This window comes from Arachis ipaensis, chromosome B08, assembly GCF_000816755.2.
Source record: "Arachis ipaensis cultivar K30076 chromosome B08, Araip1.1, whole genome shotgun sequence".
Taxonomy (NCBI): domain Eukaryota; kingdom Viridiplantae; phylum Streptophyta; class Magnoliopsida; order Fabales; family Fabaceae; genus Arachis; species Arachis ipaensis.
Window position 1 is genome coordinate 105,278,654 of NC_029792.2, and position 7,564 is coordinate 105,286,217.

Consider the following 7,564-nt stretch of genomic DNA (forward strand, 5'->3'; position numbering starts at 1 on the left):
CTAATATAAATAACGTTTAATTATATTATTAGACCCTTTTAATGTATAGTTTGTATTACACACAAATTTTGTACTTAATTTACTTTCCTATATTTATGTATAGTTTGTATATAAAAACATTAACATATATATTTATTGAAAGAATAGTATACAAAAGCATTTTTTCTCAATTTTTTTTATTATATTGATGTTTAATTTGATAAATATTTTTTAACTTACATCTTTTCTGCTCCTAATAACAAATAGACGTAAAAAAGTTAATGAACAAATTATTTATAATTTTTATCCAATAACAGAAAAATATAAATGAGAGAATTTACCGTCATTTATGATTAATGTTTCACAAACATAATCATGCATGATACCAACTTTAACCAATTTACACACACAAACTTTCAAAGGATATAATTTTTATGAGCTAACTATCTTATAGAATTTAAATTATATTAAAGTATTATCAATGAATGTTTTTAGCATGGCTAAAAAATAACTTTTTTATTGACAATAATATAAAAGTGAACAAAAAAAAATATATACTTTGTTCAAATTTTTCACTTTTCGTATTCTTTTTAGTTTTTTTATTTTTTATTTCTCTTTTATTTTTTTCTTTATTTGATGTGTCAATGTTTTTTAGTTTTCTTTCTCCTTTATTTCTAGAAGCAAAAGATCATTTATGTTAAACTTTCACCTCTTCTTAAATTCTTAAGACATATAACTGAATGAACTTGTTTTATCTAAACTTACCAGTATACCATTGCAAAAAAAACTTATACATCTAAAATTCTATGCTTGAAAAATTGGTATAGTAAAATTTTTTAAAATCAACTATTGGCCAATTGTCCTTGCAATTAATATAGACTATAATATAATATAATTTTTTTCATAATCTTTAACAAACGACTACCGAAATTCGTTAATTCATATTGTTATTTATAAATAAAAGTAAGAAAGCATATATAAATCTTATAAAATTAACGAATTAGTTTTTTTACCATTTCAATATCTTAGAGACATTCAATAAATATTATTTTTGTTACCTTCCATCCAAATATGAAAAATAGGAATATAAAAATATTTAAAATGAAACTCAATAATTTAAGGACTTTTATCATGCATCTATCATAACAAAAGATATGTCCTTTTACAGATCAATAGAATGAAAAACTTAAATCCTTCGCTTGCTATTTATATGTTCAATAGTTTTTTTAATAGATAATTATAATTTTGCTCCCAAAGAAGAATAGCGTCATGTTTGAAGCCTGGTTACCCCTAAAAAAAAGTAAATAAACAAAATAAATCAAAGACAAAATCCACTAATACAGAACTTAATAAATATCACATTTGTAAGATATAATTAAATATACCAAATTGGATCAACAATAAAAATGTCAAAAATAAAAAAAAAGTGAATTATGATCTTAGATACTAACTAAAGAATTATAGAAACTGATTTTGATATTACTTGCTGCAAAATTTTTTTGTTGTAGACACTTTCAATCTGATGTGATATGGGAGTACTATAAAAAACATATCAAATGAACTGTTATGACCTCCTTCCCTTTACCCACACAATTTTTAAAGATTAATCTTTAATTAAAAAGATTCTGGGAGCCAGCTTACAATGTACTCATGATAAAAGATTGATAACTTATCACTGATAAATATTTGGTTGATTACCTTGAAACTCTGTATTTGTGAAGTTCTGTTTGCTTTTTTTCACTTCATTGTTTGTCCAGAATATCAGCATCAATAATCTCGAATCTCAAATTTTTCAGAAGTTGAAGCATGGTATAATCCTTATAAGTCGTGAAACAGAAAGGAAAAGGAGATGATTATCCCTAAGATATAGATGGACACGAATAAACAAAATAAATAACAAAGTACGGGTACCACATATAAACACTCTCAACCCCTCCTCCAGTAGGTGGATATACTTCAGTTGACAGATCAAAAAGATAGAAGCAGCAGCTAAACCAATGCACTTATTCACCAAGATATTCAAGAAATGAAAAAAAAAGGATCCAAGTAGCTTTTACAGATATTTCAGAAAAAAAGGTTGAAAAAGATAGGCAACTGACAAACCCCAATTTGAGGATTTATCTTGTGATGATTTCAGGGGTTTTATCAATGATTCCACACACTTTCTATATGAAAATATAAGATTTTGCATTCCTTTCCTAGTTTCGCCTCATGAATGAAAACATGCTTATTTCGCACTAAAATGGATACATTTCTAATCTTCTCTTGATGCCATTCGATGCCGTGACTTGTGTGTTAAGTGGTTTCAGGATATAGAGTAGGAATGGACCGAAAGAGAGAAGGAAGAGAGAACGACTCGGGAGACTAGTACTCTCGTATATAGATTGTAGATTTGTTTGATAAAGGATTTTGCGTCGGTTTAGACTATACTACGATTGATCATTTGATAATTTCTATACCGGCATAAATTCATTTGTCAAAATGGCGCCGTTGCCGGGGATTTTGCTTAGTGTGCCATGTTATTGTTTTGGATTAAGCGTGTATATATGTACATAGTTGCACTTCATTGTGAACTACTCAATTGACTAACCCCTCATCGTTACAATGAATTCCATTTCCCCTTCATTGCATGACGCGTTCACAACCGAATCCGAGCTTAGCCCCTTATGATCCGGAAATAGAACGAACTTTGTTTCATATTAGACAAGCTCGGAGGCGGCTAAGATTTGGAAAAGGGGAAGAGGTTTTCACCACCTCAACCACCTTACTAGAAGTGAACATTGAACCGTCACTCAAAGAAGGCATTAGTCATACTCCCATCAATCTCACTAACAATTCTTCTTTTGTTTTAGGTACTAATACCATGGACGCTCCAAGGAGAGTTACCATCAAGGAAGCGGGTGCACCGGATTATGTCCTTCAACTCCTTCATGTAACTCACCCCAATTTGAATGCGAACTTTGAATTGAAGACCGCTTTGATCAACCTCCTACCCAAGTTTCACGGGCTTCCCACACAAGACCCTATTCGACATCTCAAGGACTTCCATCGCATATGCTCGACTACTAGACGGGAAGGGTCCGATGAAGTTGCTATATGGTTGTTTGCTTTCCCTTTCTCTCTTGAAGACAAGGCCAAAGAATGGTTCTACACTCTCTCTAGTGAAGTTACCTCCGATTGGGACCTACTTAGAAGGGGGTTCTTGGATAAATTCTTGCCCCCGGAAAAGATGGATAGGCTAAGGAAGGAAATGTCTTGTATTGTGCAAGGTGAGACGGAACCACTCTATGAGTATTGGGAACGGTTTCGCAAACTATTAGATGCATGCCCCAATCACATGATCGACACTCAAGTATTGCTTGGATACATATGTCAAGGGATGCGAGAGCAAGATAGAACCCTCTTGGACACTTCTAGCAATGGTTCTTTGTCCAAATATAAAACCGCGGAGGAGGCATGGCAACTTATTATTGACTTAGCCGAATCCAATCAACATATGAGGCGAAGAGTCAACCGTCCAAGGACCGTGAACGAGGTATCAACTAGTAGTGAAGCCACTGCTCTAACTCAATCCTTGAATGAGATGACATCCGTTTTGAGGCAACTCCAATTGAACCAACAACAACCACAACAACCTCAATCATATCAACAACATCCTCCACCACCTCAACAACACAACCAACAATTGGTCCCTCAAAGAGTGTGTGGCATTTGCTCTTGCTACTCTCACCACACGGATGAGTGCCCAAGCCTTCAAGAAGATAACACTTTGGTGGCTACCCATAATTTCTATGACCGCCCTAATCAAGGGTACTACCAAGGAGGTAATCCTAACCAAGGACACCCTTATCAAGGAGGAAGCTACAACCAAGGAAGTCAATTGACTTCTATGTCCTTGAAATGCCGTCAGGCGAAACCGAAAGAGCATCATCTATCCTACTTGGAAGGCCATTCTTGAGGACTTCTAGATTTAAGCTTGATGCTTACTCGGGGAACTACTCATTTGAAATAGATGGAAGAATTGTAAGCTTTAGCTTAGAGGAAGCAATGAAGCATCCACCGGAGAACCACTCTCTATTTCGGTGTGACCCAATCGACAACATAGTAGCCGAAGTGCATCTTGCAAGACTAGATGAGAAGTGCATGGTCGACGAAGCAAATGAAAAGTCAAGCGAACTAAATACCACACATCATACAAACCATCCGGAAACTCAAACTTCAAGGAATGACAAGAGGATGGAATTGAAGCCACTACCACCTCACTTAAGGTATTCATACCTTGATGAAGCCCAAAAGCTACCCGTGATAATTGCACAAGAATTAACTCCTCAACAAGAAGAAAAATTGCTTAATGTATTGAGGAAAAACAAAAGGGCAATTGGGTGGAGCTTGGCGGATCTAGTGGGAATAAGCCCCCAAGTATGCGAGCACCGCATATTTCTTGAAGAAGGAGCAAGACCGGTCCGACAACCTCAAAGGAGACTTAACCCAACTATTCTTGAGGTGGTGAAGAAAGAAGTCACTAAGCTACTTGAAGCGGACATCATCTATCCTATCTCGGATAGTGAATGGGTAAGCCCGGTCCAAGTAGTGCCAAAGAAGTCCGGAGTGACAACAATCAAAAACGAAAGTGGTGAACTTATAGCAACAAGAGTGCAGAATTCTTGGAGAGTATGCATAGACTACCGAAGATTGAATGCGACCACAAGAAAAGATCACTTTCCACTACCGTTTATCGATCAAATGCTTGATCGGTTAGCCGGTAAATCATACTATTGTTTTCTTGATGGCTACTCCGGATACTTCCAAATTCATATTGCTCTAGAAGACCAAGAAAAAACCACATTTACTTGCCCCTTCGGAACGTATGCTTACAAGCGTATGCCATTTGGCCTATGCAATGCACTGGCAACGTTTCAAAGATGCATGATGAGCTTATTTGCGGATTTTCTAGAGCAATCGATGGAAGTTTTCATGGATGATTTTAGCGTGTATGGTGAGTCATTTGAGCATTGCTTAGATAACCTTGAAAAAGTATTAGAAAGATGCACCAAAACAAACCTTGTCTTAAATTTTGAAAAATGTCATTTCATGGTCAAACAAGGCATTGTTTTGGGACACATAGTATCAAAGGAAGGCATCTCCGTAGATCCGGCAAAGATAAATGTCATATCCAGTTTACCTTACCCCTCCTCCGAGAGGGAAGTCCGTTCTTTCCTTGGACATGCAGGATTCTACCGGAGATTCATCAAAGACTTTAGCAAGGTAGCCTTACCTCTCTCCCGATTACTACAAAAAGACACCGAATTTGAGATGAGCAAGGAATGTATGGAAGCATATGACAAACTCAAGGTAGCATTGACACAAGCCCCTATTGTACGAGGACCCAATTGGACTCAACCCTTTGAAATCATGTGTGATGCTTCGAATTATGCGATAGGAGCCGCGTTAACACAACGCGAGGGTAAGATTCCCTATGTCATAGCTTATGCTTCCAAAACATTAGACGGAGCCCAATCCAACTACACTACTACCGAAAAGGAACTCCTAGCTATTGTTTTTGCTTTGGACAAGTTCCGAGCCTATCTTCTTGGTTCCAAGGTAGTAGTGTACTCGGATCACGCGGCACTAAAGTACTTGTTGGCAAAAAAGGAATCAAAACCGAGATTAATTCGTTGGGTGCTCTTATTACAAGAATTTGACTTGGAAATCAAAGATAGGAGCGGTTCCCAAAACCTAGTGGCGGACCATTTAAGTCGCCTCGAACACACAAAAGGCGACACCACTCCTATCAATGATTCCTTCCCTTTAGACGCTTTGCATGCAATCTCGGAAGTGGTTCCTTGGTATGCCCCAATAGCAAACTATTTAGTTTCACACACTTTCCCTCCCAATCTCGACAAAAACAAAAAGGATAAGCTGAAAAGCGAATCCAAATACTATATTTGGGATGATCCCTATTTGTGGAGGTGTGGAGCGGACCAAATAATGCGACGGTGCATACCTCAAACCGAATTCCAAGCAATCTTGGGCGCTTGCCATGCTTCCGAAGGAGGTGGTCACTACGGGCCCCAAAGAACGGCAAGAAAAATCCTTGATTGCGGATTTTGGTGGCCAACTCTCCTCAAAGATGCTTCTCTCTATTGCAAATCTTGTCCCCAATGTATTAGGTTTGGAGATATTTCCAAGAAGGACGAAATTCCCCAACAAAATATGCTTTTTTGCGAAATCTTTGATGTATGGGGAATCGACTTCATGGGACCATTTCCAAATTCCAATGGCTTTCTCTACATCTTGTTAGCCGTCGATTATGTGTCAAAATGGGTGGAGGCAATCCCCACCCGAACGGATGATGCTAATGTTGTGTATTCTTTTGCGAGGAACAATATCATTTGTCGCTTTGGCGCCCCAAGAGCAATCATAAGTGACCAAGGATCCCACTTTTGCAACAAAAGAATAGACGGCCTCATGAGAAAATATGGCATCATCCACAAAGTCGCCATGGCTTACCACCCTCAGACAAACGGCCAAGCCGAAGTCTCTAACCGGGAAATCAAGCATGTGTTAGAAAGGATTGTAAAGCCGAATAGGAAAGATTGGAGCATTAAACTCTCCGATGCACTGTGGGCCTATCGAACGGCTTACAAGACACCCATTGGCATGAGCCCCTTCCGGCTTGTATATGGTAAAGCATGTCACTTACTGGTGGAGATTGAACACAAAGCTTATTGGGCCGTAAAGGAGTGTAATATGAGCTTGGGTGGGGCTGGAGTAGAGAGAAAACTTCAATTGGCAGAACTAGAATGTTTGAGATTGGAAGCTTACGACAACTCTAGACTTTATAAGGAAAAGTTGAAAGCCATCCATGACAAGAACATTAGGAGAAGAGAATTTGGACCCGGTGACCTAGTCCTTCTCTACAATTCAAGGTTGCGATTACTACCCGGAAAACTTAGATCAAGGTGGGATGGGCCCTACCAAGTGGAGAAAGTAGAACCTTATGGAGTCTACCACTTGCGCCACCCATCAAGCCCGAACATCTTCAAGGTAAACGGGCACCGTCTCAAATTGTATCATGGTGAGCAAAGAAAGAACGCCAAGGAAATTGAAGTGTTCCTCTTGAGGGATGCGACTCTTGAATAAACACTATAAGCTACTGAAAGTCCAACTTAAGGACGTTAAACAAAAGTGCTAGGTGGGAGACACCCCACCATGGTAAGATCTTCCTTTGAGATTTGTACATAGACACTTGACTTCATGTTTGTTAGCTAGATTTTAATGAAAACTCCCCTTCATTTGTTGACTTCCTTGATAGTTTACCAAGTAAAATGCCCTGCTATAGTGCTTAAGTGGCTGTATGGGGGGGGGGGTTTTGAAATGTCAAAAGTGGTGTAAACATTTGCAAAATTAGAAAAAAAAAAAAAACCACCCCTCTGCGCATGCGCGCACATGGCGCGTCCGCGCACATGAGCAAAATCTACCAATCGACGCGCAAGCGCACTGTGCGCGTCCGCGCCGATTGCCTTGCTGACCCCCCTAGTACATCCCACAGAGAGTTAAGCCACTCTCAAGCCTACACTAAGCC

General features: G+C 38.2%; 1 protein-coding gene across 1 annotated transcript in view; it reads right to left on the reverse strand.

The window, feature by feature from the left end:
- LOC107611377 (40S ribosomal protein SA-like) overlaps positions 1-7,564 on the reverse strand; it is a 28,875-nt gene that overhangs the window by 2,767 nt on the left and 18,544 nt on the right. Inside the window, 1 exon segment of the mRNA XM_016313312.2 lies at positions 2,702-2,714. The gene's annotated coding sequence lies outside the window, so the exon portion shown is untranslated.